Genomic DNA, 22179 nt, shown 5'->3' with positions numbered 1-22179 from the left:
GAGAAGGGAACAGGCTTCAGAAGCAAACTCTGTTTGCATGAGCACACCTGCCCTGCATAAGTATGCAGCATGATGGGACCGCTTTGCCCAAATAATCACTGGCTGGTGTTGGGTTACAAATCACTTTAAATTCGAACTTTGAATGCAGGGGTAATGAAATGTTGTTCTCTCTGTTGTACGAGCAAAGGGCCACAGAACTGTGCTTAGCCTGCCCTGATGGAAGGGTCAGCCTTATCTGATCTGAACTCGGTAAGCAGGGACTCAGATGCAGCTGGCCTGTGGAAAGTAGAGTGGTTGGGGACAGGTGGGTTTTGCTTAAGACCTGCCCCTCCCCACTGTTCAAAGACAGAGCTAAGTAAAGCTCCATTAGGAGTCTTTTTGTTCTGTTAAATGAGCTTGAAATCACTTGCTGTGGGATAGCATCCCTGCCCAACCTGCCTTCTCAGAGAAGTTCCCCCCCTGAGGGCTGAAAATCACTGAGAGCTAGAAGGAGCCTCAGGAGACTGAACTGCAGAGGAGCAGGCGGCAGCAGGAGGTGATGGTGTGCATTGGAGCAGTCGGCGGGGTGGCAAGCGGCCGGTGGGGTGGCTGGCAGGGTGGCAAGTGGCTGTCAGGTCGGCCAGAACGTAGCGGCCAGACAGTGGAGTGAGCAAAGTGCCTTCTTCCCACCCCCAACCAGGGTACGAGGTGAACTCTGCAGCTGCAGGTCTAGACTCTGGGTGTGGCCTGGCTAAGGACAACACCTGTGAGTTGGGGGCTGTGAGGGGAGGGGCACAATAAAGGAACTTCTTGGTTCTGGACTTAAGAACCTGAGGCAAAAGGAAACTGCCCAGAGTACTCTGGCGTGGGTGTTTTGTTCATGGTTTTTACACATGTGAATCCCGGCTTGTGGCGTTTTCCCGTTAATGCCGGTTAGTTTTCCCCTTTTTATTAAAAATCTCTTTTCTGCACTCAGTCTCTGTGCTTGCGAGAGGGGAAGCATTGCCTCTAGCGTGCCCAAGGGGTGGTGTCTGATTGTCTCAGGTTACTGGGTGGGGGCGCAAGTTGGTTTTGTGTTATTTGGTTGAAAGGAACCCCTAGATATTGCACCCACCACTTGTTGCTGCTGACTCTGACTGGCAGAAGGGTTACATCTTGGGGGCTCGTCCAGGATCCCTGGATCAGTGCCCATCGCAGGCACATCTTGAGTGAGCCACTAAGTTGGGAAAGCCCTGCTGTTACGTTCTGAGGAAACCGCAGTGGTGTGATGGCTAACGTGCTGGGTTTGTTGGGGCTTGACTCAGCAGCCCCAAGCCTGGGGCCTGCAGCCTCGGTCGACGAGTGGGCGAAGGAACGGGGGCACGCATTGGCCAAGGCTGTGCTGTGCCATTCTGTGTCAAGCTCCCATGGTGAGTCAAGGTTATTTGCTGAGGGTCCCATCCCGATACTGGGGAAGAGGAGTCTGAAGCCAGCCTGGAACACATCACTAAAATGCGCCAGGAGTGGGCAGGGCCAGATGCTGACAAGCGAAGCTGTTTACTCGAGAGCCTCGGGGGCCCAGCATTAGCTGAGATTCGCACCTGAAGCTCGCTCACCCTGGTCAGTGTGAAGGGCTGCCTAGAGACCCTCAGTCACGCCTTCGGGAGCGCAGAGGGCTCTGGGGACGTATTGTGAGTTCCTTAACTCCCGTCAGCAAAGGGGCGAGACGGTTTCAGCGTGTATACAGAGGCTGGAGAAACTGCTTCAGAGAGCCGGCAAGAGGGGAGCAGCGACTGCTGTGCAGATGGCTCAGACCAGGCTGGCTCAGATTATGCGAGGAATTCAATATCCGAACCCGACTCTGCTTCCTCTCCGGTTGAGGGGACAACAGAAAAGTTGCCTGGGTTACTCCCAGCTGATAAAAGAGGGCAGAGAGGTGGAAGAAAGGCAGGCCGCCCCTGAGTTTGTGGGAAGCCCAACCATCTGGGGCAGCCAGCACAGCATCCCTGCCAACGGGTTACACTTGCAAGCATGTGTCTGCAGCAGTGCCCGAAGGGTCTTGGCAGAGACCACTTAGCCCAATAGACTCTGTACGGGTCTGAGGTTATCGGTTCGTGAAACCCTCTGAACAATGAGGTGCAGCCTGGCTTTGGAGCTGCACCACACCAGTGAGCCCTGCAGCACCTCTGCTTGGTTTCTGTAGGTGACTCCCAGGACTCTGAGCAGGCAGCCAAGGCTCCCTTCTCCCTCCCCTCCACGTTGCCCCTCTGCTGCCTGCCTTGTGCCCCTAGGCCTCTCAGCGCAGCGCAGGGGCAGGACGGGGAGGACCTGAGGGCCAGGGCTGTGCTGCCTGCCGTTGAGCAGCAGCATTTCTCCCCCTCCCTGGCCAGGAGGAGGCCGTGGTGCCACAATGACCTGCAGAAGCTACCAGCCTGTGTCGCAGGTTGTGTGAGAGGGGGCTGGGCTGAGGTGTTGTGTGAGGGGTCTGCAGGACACAGGCCAACACAATTAGTGCAGTGAGGTGGGGGGGGGGAGGGATTTTCTGGGACCCAGCAGCCTCTCTCTGCACCTGTCTCTGCTCATCTTCTTTAGTTTCTTTATCTCCGGTCTTCCTGCCCCTCAGCAAACCCAGGCAGCCTGGCAGAGCTCACATGGGCTGCTCTGCTGGGCTTTTCTGCTGTGTCTGGTGCGTGTCTGATAGAGGCCTTTGGATGTCTGCAGTTATTTCTGCAGGGCCCCATGCTCCTCGGCTGCAGGGTGGGACTGGATTATAAATGCACTGATGGCTGTTTCCAGGGATCTCCCTCTCACTGAATATCTGTGTTTTGGCTGATTTTTCCCCAGCTGCATTTTTCCAGCCTGAATCTCATGTTGTTATTTCCTGCCCATATTTCTGACCTCTCCACTTTGCTGTGTGGTTTGTCTGTCCTGGCTGGAGCTCATTACCTCACACTTTAGGATCATCTGTGACTCTTTCTTCCAGCCATGAATGAAGGTCATTATAGCTCTCTCCAGGCACCTTCCCCTAGTTCTGCCTTTGCTGTTCCCTATTGCCTAAAGCCAATTTGTAGACTTTGCTAGTGGTCCTATTGGTTCTAAGCCAGCCTGAATAATTAAATGCTGTACTAAACTCCAGACACACTGTATTATTCCCTACAACTTTGTCATTTGATTAAAAAAACAAAGCAAATGTACCTAGTGTAAACTTTTGCTTTATAAACTCATGTGCAGTGTATTGGTTATGTTTCTTTTTATTCTCTGTTGTTTACAGCCCTTTCTCTTAATAGTTGTTCCGTTGTTTTTCTAGGGCTTGTTTACGCGTAGAGTTAAGGGAAATTAACTAAAGGTGTGACTGTAAACTGCATTAGGCCAGGTCTGTACTAACAAGTTAAGCTGACCCAGCCATGTTGCTCAGGACTGTGAAAACTCTACATCTCTGAGTGACATAGTTAGGCCAACCTAACCCCCAGTGATAGAAGGTTGATAGAAGAATTATTCCATTGACCTAGCTACGGCCTCTTGGGGAGCTGGACTAACTACAGCAATGGGAGAGCTCCTTCTGTTGACATATGAGTGTCTACACGGAAGCGGCATAGTGTCAGGCTCAGATGGTTTAGCGCTCTAGCCTTCAGCCCTGCTAGATAGCAGACAGCTGAGCTCGATGCGGCCACCCAGCAGCAACTGTAGCCACCTTGCGTTTCACGACTCCTGACTTACTATGGACACAAACCATGGGAAGTCCCGGCTCAAGGGGTCTGACAGGCAGCAACCTCCTGTTTGGCTCCCCGCCCTTTATAAATCCAAGCAAGGGCATTCCAGGAAGTGTCCTGAGTGTTCCTGCTCTTGAATGCCTGGCTTTGACCTTGGCTTGATTTGGACTTCACCTCCTGATCCGGAATCTGAAACCTGATTGGTTACTGTAATTCTCTTTGTGTGGGTCTTTCACACAGAAATGGGGAATAAAATCTCATTTTCAAATGTGAGAAAATAGAACTGTGGCAGCCTAGCAGGAGGTTCTGGGGTAAGTGGAGAACCTGACGTTACTTTCACTATTTTAAAAAATCGTTTAGATTTCAAGTTGATGGCATCCCTTTAAACTATCACATACAATATTTTAAAATATGGAAAGTCAGCCCTAAAGTCCCGTGGGGCCTGGTGGTAGGATGAGTAAGAATGTGTGCTAATTGGCTGTTGGCATGCAGAAGCCTTTAAAAGCTGTGAGCATCATGTCTGGGAAGCTGCAAAGCTCTGTACAGATTTTGGAAACAATATACATAAGCCAGGAGAGCAAATGGTCCTAAATACTAGTCATTCTTGCAATGGCAGCCACTTAAATCATGTTAGAACTCAAGTGGCAATCAGAATGACACATGTGAGTTGGAGCACAGATATTGCATGCCCCACAAGTTGCTTAGAAAACCTCCCCAAGTTATGACATCTAACCCTGATGGTTTGGAAATAGCTGAGCTTGAATCTCTCTTTGTGCCCTGGGATCTCTCTTGACAATACTTTTCTGGCAGTTGTCCGGGGCTGAACATAGCAAGTCTCGGCACTCAGGTGAACATTTATGTGTTTAGAGCTTCAGTCTGCCCTCATGATCCCTTTTATAATGAGGCGTTACATTAATGCGGGTAGCAAAGACCGATTCGTAACCAGATTGAACTTTCAGGAAACCCACAAGCCCTGTGCAAGAACTCTTGGCTTCATTCCTGGCCGTTTCACTTTGTCAAGACCAGCTGCAGTACGAGACTTCACAGAGGTGAATAATGATACGTGCCACTTCCAAGGAGGTGTACCTCACACCTCACGCACACTTCCAAGGAGGTGTACCTCACACGTGCCAGGGAAGAGTACAGTGCTGCCCCTGTTCTTGAGGGAGGACAGATCGAGAGGACAGCGTGTGGCAGAAGCAGGAGTAGAGCTCCAGTGCCCACTCTCATCCCCTGCATCATCCTCTAGGTCCTGTTGCCTCATCTACGTTGACAGCTGGAAAACACCCATTAGTATTGCCCTAGGGCCCCTGGGATCCGGGCCTCGTTTTGCTGCGTGCTGTACAAATAGAGTAAGACAGCTCCTACCCCACAGGAGTCACAGTCTGCATAGCTGAGAGCGACACAGGGTGGGGAAGGGACAGACCAGACAAGCAGAGCAGTCGATGGGACTGCGGAAAACACGAGAGACGCAATGTGTTTGTTCAAACCCTTCGGGTGAGGTCTTGTTGGGGCGGGGAGGGATGGAGCAAACAGCCAATTAATGCAGGGTAAAGAATGGCCAAGGTAAGCACTGCAGAAAGCAGGCTGACATGCATCATCACTGTCTGCGGGTCCCTGCGTGACCTGCTCTCCTAGCTGCTGCACTGGTTCCCAGGGCCACATGGCTGGAGTGAGGGGGAAACCACACAGGTCCTGATGCACCCAAATGGGGTGGAGGGTCTCCCCTGCACAGTTCTGGGGCTGGAGAGTGGAGGGGTGCCCCAGCTTGGCTTTATGTTTCTCCCTCCCTGCAGTGCAGCAGTCCCTGCATTAATTCGTTCATCTCCCCGGGGCCCCTACCTCCCGCTTTCTAGTGCTGTGTCCAGGGCGTTTGAAATGTCTTCAGTGCTGCAGCTCCCACCCCTTGCTTGGAGGCTCTTCCCAGCCTCAGCGACCTCAGGCTAAACAGCAGGGAACCCATCCTGGCACTACCAGTTCCCTTTCTTAATGTCATCCCTTTCCTCCTGCTTCCACTCCCTTGTGTCACTGGAGAATCCCTCCCCTGCTGGGTTTATACTCTTCCAGGAGTAGTAGACGGTTCCCATATCTCCCCACACTGTTCCCAGGGAATGGCACAAACTATTCAGCCAGAATTCTCCTCCTCCTCCTCCTCCTCCTGCTGCTGCTGTGTTGGGCTTTGCTCCAATTTCTGGGAAATTCACAATTTTTTTCAACAAGTCTCTTGCTGTTCACAAGGTCCTGCTCCCTGGAAAGGCTAATTGGACCTAGGCATCCCAGACTCAAAGTGGGTATCATGCCCCAGGCACTTTAAATCATAACCCTCTGTGACATATGCAGGGTGTAATCCAGACTCATAAGTAGCTATGTCACCCCTGCCCTCTAACCTGGGGTGCCCTTTACAATGTTTTGCTGCTGTAGCCTCGAACCTGGTCTGCTCACAAACAGCCTCCAGTGTGCAAGTCACTCCCAGCTATGCCTGCGTGTGTGATGCAGCCAGCCAGACCTTGGCTCCTACCATTCCAGGGTGACCCCAACACGCTCTCAGTCCTAGGTTTCTCCCCCACTCCCCAGAAATGTATGTCCTGTACTGCCCAGCCCTGTCCTGGATAATACAAATTCATATAAAGTCCGTATTTCTTGAATAGAAACATGTGCATTGTTATCCTAAATGGAGTTTCCCAGGCACTTCTATTTAAATACACTGGGTTAGATAAAACAAGTTTAACTACAAAGAGAGATTTGAAGTGAGTACAAGTAATAAGGCATGAAAGTCAGAAATGATTACCAGTCAAATAAAGACAAGATGCAACTACTGCCTAACTTAACAAACTGCTAAATTCAAAGTGAGGTTTTTGCTTACTGCATGCTCCCAACTGTCTTACTGGCCAAACTGCTTAGGCTAGGACCCCTTCTTCTGTTTAATCTTTGTCCCTTCCTGTGTAGTGGATCAATGGGCAAAGGGAGAGAGAGAGAGGAGCGCCTTGGCATGTTTGTTCCTCCTTTCTGTGTAGTGTCAGTCCCCTCTTGGAAAACACTTCTAGCTGAGATTCAGGAGACAGAGTCTATAGGAAAGGATGTTCTCACCTGTTTTTCTTAACCTGTTGAAGCTCTTTTGTTTCCCTTCTTGCTTGATCACTCTGTTTACTGCTTAAATGAAAATGAAGCAGAGCACACATTACTTTGTATGAAACAGGCTTGTTTGTCAACCTCAGTTTGAAATAGGTTAAGACCGCCATACAGGGTCTCCATGGGGCTTGGTTGAAAATGCTGGAGAAACTTTGGGTGAAAGAAGATTTTCTAGACAGGAGGAGAAATTATGTGTTCAGTTTAGTCTCTGGAAAGTGTGTTGTGATTTTGTTTTATATGTCACCATTTGTTTCCAATAGTCTCACTAACACTTGAATCTCTGTTCTTTGAGAATACACTTAAACAGATACATAGTGAAAACAAGAGGTAAATGCGGTGTGCTAAGCATGCCTGGCGGAGACCCTTCTTTCATGAAGCAAACTTGCTGTCCCTTTGTTTCTTAGCTGAGGGATGCTGGGGTGTCTGCTTTGTCCTCCAAACATACCAGAGCAAAACTTTGATGTGCACCTCAAGATAGTTTTGCCCTTTTCCCAGCTGTTACCTCCTCCTGTTACTGTCTCTCTGAAGTCTCTCCAAGCGCTTCGGTAGCATTTGTCTTGGAATGTTCAGGGTGCCTGTTTGTGCACCAGGTAATACTCAGTTTACATGTAAACAGACGCATGGATAACCATCTCTGGCCTGGACAGAAACCTGCTTTTCCCCTTTCCTGGTGGCCAGCTCCTGCTGCATACCCTAAGAACCAATTTTCAGTATATATAGATGACTGCTTACACAGTATCTGTACCTACATTTCGCAACGATATTGGTGACCAGTGTGACACCAGCTTTCAGTGGAGACCGCACAGGGCACTCTTTGGTGAACGAGTACGTAATAGACCCAGGCGTTCTAGTCACCTTCATGCATCCCTTAGGCCAGAGGTTTTCAACCTCTTTTAGAAACTGTACCCCTATGATCTCAAGGTCTCACCTGAAGTACCCCATTGTTTTCCCACCTGGCTCCAGTGACATACCCTGGGTCTCCAGCGCCCGGGGGCCAAGCCTGCATTTGCCTCCATCCCCAGGCCTCATGTGCCCCCTCCCATGCGGGGCAGGAAGGGTCCCTGGCTCCCATAAGACGGCACAGAGCCCAAGCTGCCCCGGGGAGGGGGGGTTCTCCTGTACCTGTGGGGGGAGGAACATGCCACTTACCTCTACTGCTGCCCCCCCCCATAGTTACCCATCACATGGCGCCTGGCTGTGGCTGGGCTGGCCTCTGCCGTCCCCCCTCCCTTGCACTTACTCGCCGCATGGCGCCCAGCTCTCCTGCTCCAGCCCTACAGCTCGGCACCGGCTGGGACACAGCCACCTCACCCCCCAGCTTGTGGGGGATGCCAGGCCAGCCCTTCACGACGTGCAGCAGGGGTGCAGGAGGCTCCCAGTTGCGTGTCGTGAAGGGCTGGCCCGGTGCCCCCCTGCATGCTAGCGCCCGGGAACCTGGCCCCCTCGGTATGCACCCTCCTGCCTGGTCCGGTGCACAGCTGGGAGGCAGGCTGCAGCGGTCCACCTCTCGCCAGGTCTGGAGCGGGGTCCCCCAAAGCATGGGGTCCCCCAAAGCACGGGGCCCAGGGTGGTTGCCCTGATCCTCTTGCATACCCCGTACAATACTCTGAAGTACCCTCACAGTGCAGGCCAGGTGTCTCCCTCCTGGCCAGGCCATTGCTCTGCTTCTGGGGCTGGGATCCCTCTTGGGGGTTTGTGTCACTGGCTGCTTGGCGGCAGATCTTGGCCCCCACATTCAGCGCAGCTTTGCAGCTGGCCTGAGCTGGGCTGGGTGCCTGCCTGCACGGGCGCGTGACTCCTGCAGCACCAGGACTGCCCAACAACAGGCCTATTCTCCTCAGCAGGAGAGCACAACAAAGCCCCTTACAGAGCTCTGGCCCTAGGGCTCCGGCTTGTACCAAGTGATGATGTCAGAGACAGGCGCTGGGACCGTCCCGCTGGAGTCTAGTGGGTGGCTTTGCAGAGGGACATCCTGGGCCAGGCTGCACTATGGGCCCTGGGCCCGCCCAGAGTGTATGCACCTGAATGGCGTCCAGCCCAGAGCTGGGGTGGTGGGCACCCTGTGACGCTGTCAGTGACCCTGCCCCTCACCTCTGTCACCCTTCTTCCAGGGCCTGGGGGTCTTGGCTCGGGCATTCCAGGCACTTCGCCCCTCCTGGCTCAGCAGGCAGCGGTGGATTCAGGTTCACATCCACGCGGAGGCTGCTCCATGCCGCTCGCCCATTTCCAGGGGCCTGTCAGAGGCTGAGCCCCAGAACCTGACTCCCGTCCTGCCTGCCCGATGGCAGCCCCCGTGGCCTGCCAGTGCCGGGGCTGCACTGTCTATCAGTTAACAAAAGGGTGCAACAAACAGGAGGAACTTCTGAGCGGTGCCCGCTGTGCGTGCCTGGTGCGAGCCGCGAGCGTTGTACGTGCACTTGGGGCACTCCCCCCCACTTGTCTGTGTCAGCCTCCCAGCGGCTGAGGTTTTGGACACCAAACGCCGCTGAACAGGTGCATGTAGCACTTAGGCGTGGATCTCAGCTCCCCATTGTTTCCCAGCTAAACTGGACAAACATTCCCTCCAACTCCATACACTGACTGCCCTGCCTACAGTTGCCTCCCCATGCACACAGCAGCTCAGCCCTCCCCAGGCAGATTGTCCTCCCAGGAAACAGGTTTGTCCTGGAATCCTTCCAAGAGACTTGGGATCAGATCTGAGCATAAAGCATGTTTGATTCCCTGATACAGAAAGGGAAAGCAAAAGGGGGCAAGTAAGCATGCTTCTTGTTTGGCTTAATAAACAGCAGTTCCCAGATCTCTCTTTTGGTTCACCATAACCTAGCAACCCTTTAGCATCTGTGTCATGACAAAGGGCATTTCTGTCTGCATGTCAATGGGACATTTTATTAGATGCCCCAAAAGCCTCAATCTCACAATTGAGGAAAAAGATTGTCATGGTTTAAAAAAAAAGCTGGTTTAGAGGAGAAGCGAAGGGAGCTATAAAAAATAATATATAGCAAATGGAAGAAAGGGGAAGTTGATAGCAATGAATATAAATCAGAAGCTAGGAACTATAGAAAATTGGTAAGGAAATGTCTTGGCCAGCTGCATTAAGGACAATAAATTGGAGCTTTTAAAGTATATTAGGAACAAAAAGAAATTTAACAATAGCATAGGTCCATTTGTAGAGGGAAATGATAGAGTTATCAAGAAGGCTGTACTTGAATTGCAGGATGATTGTCAAGAAAATTGCGGCTGAATTACACACAAGCCTTGGAAAATTGTGGAAAAGTAACAATGGGCCTTATTATTTGTAGTAATAAATTGCATTATTACTTTTCCATGACTTTTTGCTGTCGGCTGCCCAAGGCTGAAAGTGGGGGCACCGGCCTAATATTGCGTAATTTGCAATTTCTGCAATATTGCAAGTTAAGTAGGGCCTTAATGATCAATAACAACTGAGAGAAGACAGAAGTAGTTGATAAATATTTCTGTTCTGTATATGGGGGAAAAAAAACAGATGATGTAGACTTAACATTTGATAACACTCTTCCCATTTCACTCGTATCTCAGGAGGATGTTAAACTGCAGCTACTAAAATTGGACATTTTAAAATCAGCAGATCTGGATAACTTGTGTCCAAGAATTTTAAAAGAGCTGGCTGAGGAACTTGCTGGACCATTAATATTGATTTTCAATAAGCCTTGGAATACTGGGGGAGTTCCAGGAGAATGGCAGAAAGCTAATGTGCCAGTATTTTAAAAAAAGTAACTGGGATGACCTGGGTAATTAGAGACCTGTCAGTCTGACATTGATCCCGGGCAGAATAATGGAGCAGCCGATACAGGACTTGTTTAATAAAAAATTAACTATTTAATGTCAAACAACATGGGTTTATGGAAAATAGATCCTGTCAAATTAACTTGATTTTTTTTAATATTACAAGTTTGCTTTACAAAGGCAATAGTTTTGATATAATATACCTAGATTTCTATAAGGTGTTTGACTTGCTATCACAAAACATTTTGATTAAAAAACTTGAATGATATAAAATTAGCATGGCTTACATTAAATAGAGTAAAAGCTGGCTAACTAATAGGTCTCAAAATGTAAGCAAGGAATCATCATCAAGTGGGTGTGTTTCTAGCGGGGTCCTGCAGGGATTGGTTCTTGGCTCTGCACTGTTTAACATTTTTATCAATGACCCGAAAGAAAACAAAATCATCACTGATAAAGTTTGCAGGTAACACACAGATTGGGCAAGTGGTAAATAATAAAGAGACCAGATCACTGATGTAGAGCAGTCTGTTTGCTTGGGAAGCTGGGCACAAGCAAACCTTATGTGTTTCAGTAGTGCTAATGTAAATGTATACATCAAAGAACACAGGCCATACTTATAGGATGGGGGACTCTGTCCTGGGAAGCTGCGATGTTGAGAAAGATTTGAAGCTCATGGTGGACGATCAGCTGAACATGAGCTCCTAGTGAGATGCTGTGGCCAAAAGATGCTGCAGTCCTGGGATGTATAAACGGGAATCTCAAGTGGGTGTAGAGAGGTTGTTTTACCTCTGTATTTGACTCTGGTGTGACCACTGCTGGAATCCTATGTCCACTTCTGGAGTTCACAATTCACAAAGGATGTTGGTAAATTGTAGAGGGTTCAGAGAAGAGCCACGGGACTGATTAAAGATGAGAAAACCTGCCTTATAGTGATAGACTCGAGGGATTCCGTCTATTTAGCTTAACAAAGAGAAGGTTCAGGGATGACTTGATCACAGTCAGTAAGTTTCTAGAGGGGGAACAAACATTTGATAATGGACTCTTCAGTCTGGCAGAGAAAGATCTAAGACAATCCAATGGCTGGAAGTTGAAGCTAGACAAACTCAGACTGGAAACAAGGTGCACTTTTTTAACAGTGCGAGTAATTTCATCATTGGAACAACTTACCAACGATCAGGGTGAATTCTTCATCCCTGGCAACTTTTAAATCAGGATGTTGGATGTTGTCTGAAAGCTCTGCTCTAGGAATTATTGTGGGGCAGGTCTCTGGCCTGTGATATACAGGGGGCCAGCTCCAATGGTTCCTTCTGGCCCTGGAATCTGAGAGTACCATTCATGAGCTGATTGCGGTGCTCTGCTTCGCTCCCCACTGGATGGCTGCTCAGTCAGCAGGTCCAAAACCAGAAAACTAGAGACAGTTCAGAGAAGAGCAACAGAATTGCTAATGAGGCTCGGCACGAGCTCTGATGGGAGGCTATATGCTAGGCTTCTTCAGGTCATGGAAGGTCAGTTTTAAGGCCAGAAGAGCCCATTGTGCTCATCTGTCTGACTTGCATTAGCCAGGCCAGAGAACCCACCCAGTGACTCCTGCGTCCAGCCCAGACCTTGTGGTTGTGCTAGGATGTATCTTTTAGAGAGCCATCCAGTCTTGATTTAGAGATTCCCAGTTATGGAGAGTCCGCCGGGTGGGATCCCTTGATGATCTGTTCCAATGGCTACGTCCCCTCACCGTTAACAGTTTGCATCTTATTTCCAGTTTGAACTCAGCTTCCAGCTGTTGACTCTCATTCTGCCTTGTCTGTGAGATTAAAGAGCCTGAGGCTGTCAGACACCTCCTCCCCCTGCGATGGTGTGAAGAGAGTGAGGACGAGTCACAGAAGGGTGGAGGGTGTTCAGGCGGAGGACGCCTGGAAATGGAGCTCTGGGCGTGCATGGCTGGAGCTAGCGCTGGGTTTGTGGCATCTGAGAGGGGGGTGAGGTTTTCTGGCAGGGGCAGTACCTGTGGTGAGGAAGAGTTCAGGCAGTTTGGGGAGGGGGTTGGGACTCCTGTCCAGAGGGGAGAGGGCAGAAGGGCTTGGAGGAGCTGCAGGAGAGTTTGCCATTTGGAAGTCGGGAGGTAGTTGCATGTTTGTTGCAAGAGGTGTCTGCGGCTGTGGCCGAGTGAGCGGACTCCGGCACTGCGGTAGGTGCGCAGGTGCTGCTCTGAGGGAAGAAGAAGCAGCACAAGGAGAACTGAAGTTAATTAGTCAGAAAAAATGATTAAGCGGAGTTTGGGGGTGATGGCAGGTGGGGGAATCCTCAAGGGTGAAACTGAAGTTTCAGCACAGATGGTTGGGGATGAAATAAAATTCTGGGGCAAGAGACTGGGGTGTCCATCGCTCTGTGAGCCTGGCCTGGGGGGAAAGGGTCAGGTGATGACCTAATGTCTAGCGTGGGGGGTGGGGGGGCTACAGTTTCTCTTCCAGAGGCTGATGGAGGGATGGGGCGGTGGGAATAGAGCAGGGAGATTTTACAGGGTTTTGCAGCACTGGCAATTTGGGTGCAGTGCCAGGTCTGTCTGTGCCGCTGGCGTCTCCGACCTGGAGCACCATGCTGAGGGCACCGGGGGGCAGAGTGGGCAGGCCGGTTCTCAGCCCAAGAATCAGGATCTGTTGGATTCATTCTAAGTAGGACTTGTGTTGGTTGCCATAACAATTTTGCAGATGTACTGGGGAGCTCACGTGACCCGCTCCACTTTCTAAATATAAACCTGCTTTCACACAGCGCACCTGACACACGGGGCCAATACTGTGTACGAATGAGTGGGGGAAATGCAGAGTGGAGAAAAATACTGAGATAGGCACAGCTGGCACCCCGCACCAGGCCCTGCAGCTGCCCCGGGCAGTAGCCATGGCTGGGACCCTGCCCCTGGCATCTTGGGTGCCCTGGGAACTAGCCATGGCTGGACCCCTCGCCAGGCCCCGTGGGTGCCCCAGGCACTAGCCATGGCTGGAACCCTGCGCTGGGCCCCACGGGTGCTCCTAGGTCCCCCTCCTCTTGCCCCATCTGTTGCTTGTTGCCACAGTGAATTGCATTCCTTGTTACTCTGAGTCCCGGCATTGAACGTCCCGGCACCAGTGAAATGGCCATTCCCGTGTCTTTCAGCTATCGAACACGTCTCCGGTTGTGGCTGCGCCCGGAGAAGGGCCTGCTCTCCTGCAGAGGAGTAGAGCGCATTTGCCAGTGTTGCTAGGGGCTCCTCTTCCTCCTTTCCTCCAACCCCTTGCCCACTGCTCTGGTGAGGTGACCCACTTTTAGTGCTGCTCTGGGTCCCTCCGGGGCCCCTGATCTTTCCTCTCCTACGTCTGTGAGGTGGCAGGATCTCAGAGGCTCCCGCTGCACGTCTGCAGCGTATCGAGTGTCTCGGTCCCTGGAACAAGGCCAGGCACCCTGAATAGGCATCGCGCAGCAGAGCGCCTGCCCTTCTGGAGTGTCGAACTGAGCCCACGATCCCTCTGCGGCTGGGCCCTGCCTGTGGGGCTAGAGGTTCCCTGCCCTTTGCTCTGTGGTGGCTGAGGGTCCTGCTCCCTGGGGCTCTCCTATACCTTCTGCTTTGCCCGGGTGGGTTTCAGTGAGCCGGGCGGGGACAGAAAGCTCTAGCAGGCCGGCAGCGCAGGGGCCGGACTCCTTTTTCTCTCTCTGCTTCCTGGGGCCTCCTCCCTCCTGCCTTCACAGCGCAGCTTCTCCCGACACTGGCGCTGGCAGTGTGAAAATACCCAGTGCCTCCAGCCACCGCCAGCCGCTGCTGCCCCAGTCCTGGCTCAGCTGCCCTCACCTCGGCTGCTGCCACACTCAGCTGTCCTGCCCCTTTCCTCTGCTCTTCCAGTGCCCTGCTCCTGGCACTGCAGCTCCCATCTCTGCATCGCTGCTGCCTTGTGCGGGCTGCAGCCGTCCCTCTGCTGCCCTCTGCCCCACACCTGCCCCCGTGTCCCCTCAGCAGTTCCCGCTCACCCCGTGCCGTGCTATCGGCGTATGAGAACTGCAGCCACAGCGATCGGGGAGGGAGCGGCTCACCTCCCCTGCCGTCCGGGGCAGGGCAGGTTGGTCCCTGCAGAACAGGACGATGTCTGGCGTGTTATCTAATTCCATTTGACTAGCCCTCGCAGTTGTGAGGGGGCATCTCCCTTTCCCTCGGGCCTTCACTTGCACGCCTAACACAGCTCCTGCAAGGAACTGACATAACCAAGGTTCCCCTTCCTTACCTTTGCCAGGGCAGGTGGTGCAGTGGGAGCTGCAGGCCTGGCTTGTGCTGCTGGCTTTGCCACGGCCTATTTTGAGTCAGCCAAGCCACCGCTTTGTGTCTGGGGGCTCACGGTCCATCTACGCCGCGGACATAGGCAGGGGGTCTCAGAGCCTGGTTCGGCTGCCTGGACTCACAGCACCCACAGCGCACTGCCCTGGGAGGCTGTGAGTGGCGTGTCAAGTCCTTACCACTCCTCAGCTGGGAGGGGCTAAGAACAGGTGCCAGAGGATGGTTCTTGTGACTCCTAGTCCGACCCCTGTGCCCTTTAAACAACCCCACTCCTTTCCCAGTTACACCTGCAGATATTTATCCCATGCACCAAGCTTGGCATCTCCCCTGGTTAGCACACCAGGCTGCCCTGGGTAGTAGGAGCCAGGGACTTGGATCTTTCTCCAGCCCGCTGTCTGCATCTGCTGCCTTTCTCTGAACTGCCCCCAGCTGTCATTGTTTTCCCAGTGCGGAGTTGCCCAGAACAGACCCCAGTGTTGCAGGGGCATGTGCACCTCAGACCTATACAAAGGGAAAAACCTGTCTTTTTCCCTGGATGCCTTTGTATGCAGCTCAAATATCCGTCTGATTTGATCCTCAGGATCCCTGCTGCTGCTTCCCACTTTCTCCCTCCCATGCAGTAGGGGCTTGAGGTCTGTTACCTCCAGCAGGATCACAGGCATTTGTCCAGGTGGAGTCTTAGAGAGAGCCTGCTGCTGGTCCTTTGTCCTATTCCCCGGTCCCCACTGAGGCTCACAGGAGCTCCGAATTTAGCATCCTGTGCAAATGTCACTAGTGCCCTCTCCTAGCTCAGCTGTGAAAATGTGACATCAGGTGGCTCCTAGCACTTGGGGTGGGGGTTGTGTATGCGAACTCGAGTTGTGTATCTCTGGCAGAGCTCCAGCCCCGACTTTGTCAGCATGTGCCATGAGCTACCACAACTCGGGTGAGTTACACAGATGTTTCCTCCTTTCACCGGCGGGTTTTCCTGTGGTTTGAAAATGGGAAATGATTTTTCTCTTTGAGCAAGCTAAACTCATCTCAGAGGGTCACCCCCGCTTGGAAGGGCTCAGGGGCCACGTGCAGTGCTTCCTGCGGGCAGCGCGAGTGCTCACTGCCAGCCTTGCTGTGCGAGATACCTCCACACTGCCATGGCTGGAGAGGGCTCAGCCTGCCAGCTGGGCTGTGAAACCCGCCAAATGCACAGAGCCACGCTGGCTTCTCTGGGTACCAGCGAACAACCAAGGAAGAGTAACTACAACAAGGTTGTGCAAGGAGCTCCTGGGCTGGGTGGCAGTCCGAGAGGAAGGGGAAGGTCTGCAGGGAGCCTGCTGAGCCAGCTGCCTGGCATACACGCAGGCTTCTGCTCTGTAAGAGATGCTCTTCTTCCAAAGGAATGATTCTGGGGCAGCTCTCTGGCCTGTTCCACAGGAGGTCAGACTCCAGGGGCACAGTGGTCCCTACTGGCCTTGGAATCCAGCAGGTTATAATCTAGGGATCATCTTCGCTCGCAGAGGTTCGGATACTGGTGTTGCAGGGGGGATGTGACGCTTGTCAGTCTGCTTGGAGCAGTTACTAATTTCCCATCCTGGTATATTGGCCAGTGGCCATAATGCAATCCTTGTGCCTGTATCTCCCGAGCTAGGAGTGTGATCTTTGCTTACGTGGCTGTGGTAGCTTCTGTGCAAGCTTTCTGTGAAAGCAGTTAGCCCTCCCCACCCTCCAACCCGCCTCCCTCAGCACCTTTCAGCTCCCCGTCTCTCAGAGGAGCTGTGCTCAGAAACCCTGACTTCTCTAGTTCACATTGGGATCCCGCCCACATCTGCTGCCTGTTTCTCTGTGACATGTTGTGACCGGTGAGCCTCGGGGCTGCGTCCTTAGCCATGTGGGGAGGCAGGAGCCTGCCTACAGCCCTTATGGACAGCACTTGGTTTGGGGGACAGAGCTTATCCGGGATGGCAGATCAGGTGCGGGGTGATTGTTATCAGGTGTCCTACTGCTGCCCTGATCTGGGTGAGGGCTTTTAATTCCATGACAACACTCCCAGGGCAGAAACTGAGGTGCTGAGATTGGGAAGTTTCCAAAGTACTTTTTCCAAAGGATAGTTTCGCCCTTTTTCAGTTCTGCAAGTGCAGAGGGGAGTAGGAGGAGTCCCTGCAGTTACAAGCTCTTTTCTGCTCCTACATCTTTAAAATCCACTGTTTCTTGCAATGACACACCGCAGACAGTTAGTTCCTTAGTGGGCCAGTGCAGCCGGGTATTCCCCTGCACGAGCCAATTGTCACTCCCATATGTGAGAGTGAGAGGCGGAGTGTCCATTCTTCTCCCACCTTCTCCGCATTGTCATAGTCAGAGGTTTTAAGGCCAGAAGGGAGAAGTGGAGAACCTCGCCCAGTGACTCCCACGTCCAGCCCAAGAATTTGTCCTTGAGTTAGAGCAGATCTGTTAGAAAGAGAGATTCAGTCCTGATTTACAGACTCCGTGGGATGGAGGATCCGCCAGGTCCCTGGGTAAGTTGTTCCAGTGGTTAACTACCCTCACCAGTAACCTTTGTTCTGGTCTCAAGTTTCTCTAGTCTCAGCTCCCAGCCATGGGCTCTTGTTCTGTCTCTGTCTGCTAGACTGAAGAGCTCCCATCCAGCCGAAATCTGCTCCTCGGGTAGGCACTTCCAGACTGTGATTTATAATTCTCATCAATTCTGCTCTCAATAACCTGCCTGCCAAAGAGGAACTGGACAACCTCATAATAAAAGGGCCTTGAAAAATCATACAAATGAGAGGTGTAAAAGCCATGTGAGGTCAGCTACCGCATCCCCTTCCTCTCCCCGGGTCCCAGTCAGGGTTTTGAGGTGCACCACAGCTAGTTTTTCAGGAACGATGCTACGTATTCTTGAATGCCATCTTCTGATACCTTCTGTACCAAACTATTTTACATCTGTCAGCTGGCCTGCCGGGAGACTGTCGGAGGTCACGTCCCCTCTCTCTCCCTGCCCCTGTCCCTATCTTTGGCTGGTTGGCCTGTTTAGACTGTGAGTTCTTTCGGGCAGGAGCTGTCTTCTATTCCATGATAGTACAACCTTAGTTCAGCCCCACCCTTGTGGGCATATGGACAAAAAGCTTTACCACAGCAAGGCTGCTGGTCATCCCAAACGCGGCTGTCCCATTGTTTCTTGTATTCCCCCGCCAGTGTGTCTCCATCTCTTGTCTTAGATTTAGATTGGAAGCTCTCCGGGGCAGGGACCTTCTTTGTGTCCTGTTTCTGTACAGCACCTAGCTCAGTAGGGCCCTGCTCCATGGCCAGGGCTCCTAAGTGCTATAATAATGACAACACAGGCTTCAGAGATGCTAGTTGAGATGTATGGAATGAATGCACGAAGTGGGTGTGAATAGGACAAACAGGCAATGTAGCTGCAAATTAATGCCGGTTTATGCAAATGTATGCAACTGTATGTAATTTAGAAACAACTGTTTTAGGTTGGCAAATGTTGGCCCTCGACCAGATTCCCCTGGGCACAAAATGTCTGAGAGCCACCGCTGCCTTCCTCCCGCCTCCGCACTGCTTCTCTCCATGCTGCACTTTCGAGGTGCAGATTTGCCCCCACCCCTGGGCTGTACACTGGTGTCATGGAGAGCAGTCAGGCCCAGGTGCTTGTCCTTGTCCTTGTCCTTCATGGTCACCTGCAGAATGTATGCAGAGCAGGGGAAATAATTTCTCTCTCCCCAGTCGGTCCCAGTCACTGATAGGCGTTCAGCTCAGAGCTGCTCTCTAGCTTTGCTCGGAGGCTGGTAGCTGTGCGCTTCTTTTTGTCATTTTGCATATTTGTTTGTCTCTCTGCATAGTACTAGAAGCAGAACAAAATGATACGCAGGGGAACAAGAGATTGTTATTTCACTTTGGGGTTCAGAAATGATCGGGAGAGAGTAATCAACAGCACTAAAAAAATTTCCCAACAAAATCTTTAAGAAAGAGTTAGGGCTGAAAGGATGTAGCAATAATTTAGGGTCAAATAGATTACAGGGATGATGTCATTATCCCCCAGACCCAGGCGTTGGGAACCCAGGGAATTCAAAGCAAGGTGAAATTTGAAAGAACCCCAAAGGCAGGTGAAGTATGGGAATTCGGCTAAGGCACCCAAACAAACATAACTGTGCCCCTGTAATGACACCAGGCGGTTCGGTGGCGGAGGGGAAGTAATTGAACGAGTCTTCAAAAATCAGGTTGATCTAATCTGGGACCAGTCAGAAAACTGCAGTTTCATCATGATGTGATTATTGCCCAGTGTCACTGCGGGGCAGAGTTAAGGGCTGCAGGGCCCAGAGCCAGGCTCCGGGGCAGTTAGCAGCAGAGGGGCCGAAGGGTCTCTAGGCGCTACAGCAGTTTCCTCCAGAACCTGTACTCGTGCCCAGGGCCCTTGAGTCCAACGTTCCTCTGCCGTCACCAAATACTGTGAATCCCACTAGCAAAATGTGTCTCTTCCCCCTCAAGTGGCTGGTTCACACAGAGGATAACAGTCTACTGCTGCTGCCAGTTACTCAGTAGCTCAAATGGCAGAGGTCTGTGCAGCGGATCTAGAGGTCCCAGCCTTGCTGATGACAGACGGCGTGATCCTGCCATTTAAACTGGTTTGGGTAGAGGTTTGCTGGAAGGGGATCAGCTAAATGGAGACACCAGGGAAGGAGGAGGGGACACTGAAAGGGAGAGCAGGGGAGGGAGGACAGGACAGGGGGTAGGAGGCTGAGGTGAAGAGGCTGTGAGGGGAGGGAAGGGAGAGGATTGGCGCAAACAACCGATCAGCACAGGGCAAAGAACAGCCAGGCTGCAGGAAGTGTCCAGTATTTCCTCCTGCAGCACCTGCCGAGGCGGCTTCTGTGCTTCTCCTCCTGCCTTTCCTGACTTCGGCTCCACCCTGGAATTGGTTCTTCCTCAAGCCCACCTGGCGCAGGGGAGCAGGGCACTGCATGGGGCCTTGGGCCCCTCCGGGGGCTGTCGCCCTGGGACTGAGGATAAGAAATACTCATCCCGGGCACTGAGTGGGCAGGGTCCTGTGGAGAAAGACTCTGGGAGCCTGGCCTTCCGCACACACAGACACACGGGGCTGCGGTCAGGTTGGGTCAGCTGGAAATCGGCGTTTACTAACTTTGCAAACGCCCTGGTTTTAGCCAGAATTGGAAGGTAAGAAATCTCAACCTGAAATCGTTTGGCAATGTTCCCCTCTCGGCTCAGCTTCGCTGGTGTGTGCTGGCTGCCAGATGCCACTGGGGAGCTGAGCAACGCCGCGGTGCACCCTGGCCAGTTCAGCCGGATTCACCGCTGTTTGCGTGACCCGAGCGGTGGCGAAGTGCGTGAGTGGGCGCCCCGCTTCCTCCTCCTCCTCCACGTTCCCCTGCGCACGCCCTGGGATCTCCCACTGCCGGGCACCTCCTTCCTTCCGCTGAGCACGCACGCATCGACATACACACGTGCGGGCACCCCACTTCCTCCTGCCTTCCTGTCTGCTGCATCCCCCTGCTGACCCCACCTCCTGCCTCCCCCGGGGGGTGGGACTGGTACAAGGGGTAGATGCCGGAAAGGAATATTTAGGGTTAATGGTCATTTTTGGCCATTATTTTTCATACCGAAGTTTCTCTGCCAGCAGAGGTGGGCACATCAAATCTCCATCAGAGAAACACGCGAAGAATTCCCGCTGTCAGAAGAAAAGGGGTGATACAGGCCATCACAGTTCTTCTGCAATGAATCTTAACTCCTAAGCTAATTAACAGGTTTATTTTAATCCATTCTGTGCCTGGCGAGTGAGGGGTGTATGTTGCGGGAGGACACATGGACTGCTTTGTACATAACCCAGAAGGGGAATCCTTGCTTTGAGTGCAAAAGCCGACTAGTGAGAGGAGATCCTGGTGAGGACTAGGCCTTGAAAGTCTAAACCGGCCGCCCTTGCCTTGGTGTCTGATTTTATTGTGCTGTTATGGATCTTCTTCCCTCTCCTGGGACTGTGTCTGCAGTGTCCAGTGGCGAGAGCCTGGCATGCTCCCTTGCACATCGTACAGCCCTTGTGCATAGTGCATCCAAGGCAAACAGGCTAGTTCTTGGCTGTGGGAAGCTGCAAAGCTGCGACCACTTACTTCCCCCCGCCCTGCACGGCTCCGGCTGCTGCGTGTGCACGTACGCCCGCGTTGGCGGGAGGTTGGCAGCCTGAGGCAGCACAGTGCATTCTGCATCTGATTCCATTCTCGCTGCCAGCCGGGCCCAGCCCTGCCAGCCTCCCCCTCCTCCACCCCCAGCGTGTCCGTGATATGCCGCTCCTGCCTCTGCTCAGTATTTCACAAGCAGGGTGTTCTGAGCAAAGCTGGTTCCTCCTGCTTCCAGGCAGGAAATAGCCATTTCCCTGAAATGTCACGGCCACGTGACGTTCCCCCCAACCCCCGCACAAAATGGCGATTGTCTCTGACTGAAGGCACGTGTCACAGGGGGGCACCTGTCTTCTTGCCCTGCAGAAACTGCGCAGCCTGCACGAGGGATGCAATCACAGAGCCGTTGGTTTTGAGTTCCCTCCACCAATGCCACTACGGTCCCAGTGCAACAGCCTGTTACAGTATCCTCTGTGCTTTAGGCACCTCAGGAGCGGAAGGCATCGGAGGTCTCCCTTCCCTGAGGCCGCTGCGTGACTGAGCGCAGCTTGTCCTGTTCCTCTCTCCCCCCTGGCTCTTATCCCACCCAGCCTGCCAGCCTGATTTGCTAGTTACCCCAATCACCTTCCTCCAGGGAACGGATTGGCAGCTAAGTGATCAGGATGCCGGTTCCCCTCTTCACTCCCTGCTCTCTGTCCCGGGATGGGACCGTCCACTGCTTTGACACAGCTCTGCTGGTAACCAGTCTGCTGTGCTGGGGGGAGAGGCTGTGAAACTGAGGCTATTGCAGAAACTGCTTGTGTCCCGCTGTGCATAGCGAATACGAGCGTCCCTTTGAGGGCAGGCGGCAGCAGGTGCACAGGGACTGCTGGGGGTGAGGGGTCCAACGCAGCGCTGAGGGAAACAGCCAAGCCTTGCCCCGAACTGTAAAGCTAGAGGCCTACAGGTCTGTAGCAGATTGTGCATATATTTACACTGCACCCATCCTCCGGGGCGTATTACAGGGACTAAACCCCCAGCTGCTGACACGCTGCTACAGACCCAGCCCCTTGCAGACCTGCCGTCCCCGCCAGGTCGCTCTGTAGCTACGAGCTCAAGTGAAGGAAACATCTGTATCTTGCACTACTTCCTGCAGGCTGCCAAGCTGCTCTGGCAATAGAAGCTGCACGCCTGAGATGCGCTGGCCTTGCTAGAGGGGGAACCGCTGAGGTTACACTGGGTTTCC

General features: G+C 52.7%; 1 protein-coding gene across 3 annotated transcripts in view; it reads left to right on the top strand.

Moving 5' to 3' along the window:
- GAS7 (growth arrest specific 7) overlaps positions 1 to 22179 on the top strand; it is a 173640-nt gene that overhangs the window by 36860 nt on the left and 114601 nt on the right. The window lies entirely within an intron of this gene.

Source organism: Emydura macquarii, unplaced genomic scaffold (genome assembly GCF_026122565.2).
Source record: "Emydura macquarii macquarii isolate MOO-44397 ecotype Brisbane River unplaced genomic scaffold, CSIRO-AGI_Emac_v2 contig_1230, whole genome shotgun sequence".
NCBI lineage: Eukaryota > Metazoa > Chordata > Testudines > Chelidae > Emydura > Emydura macquarii.
The sequence above is the reverse complement of the archived record's forward strand: the minus strand, read 5'-3'. Positions and strand labels throughout refer to the sequence as shown.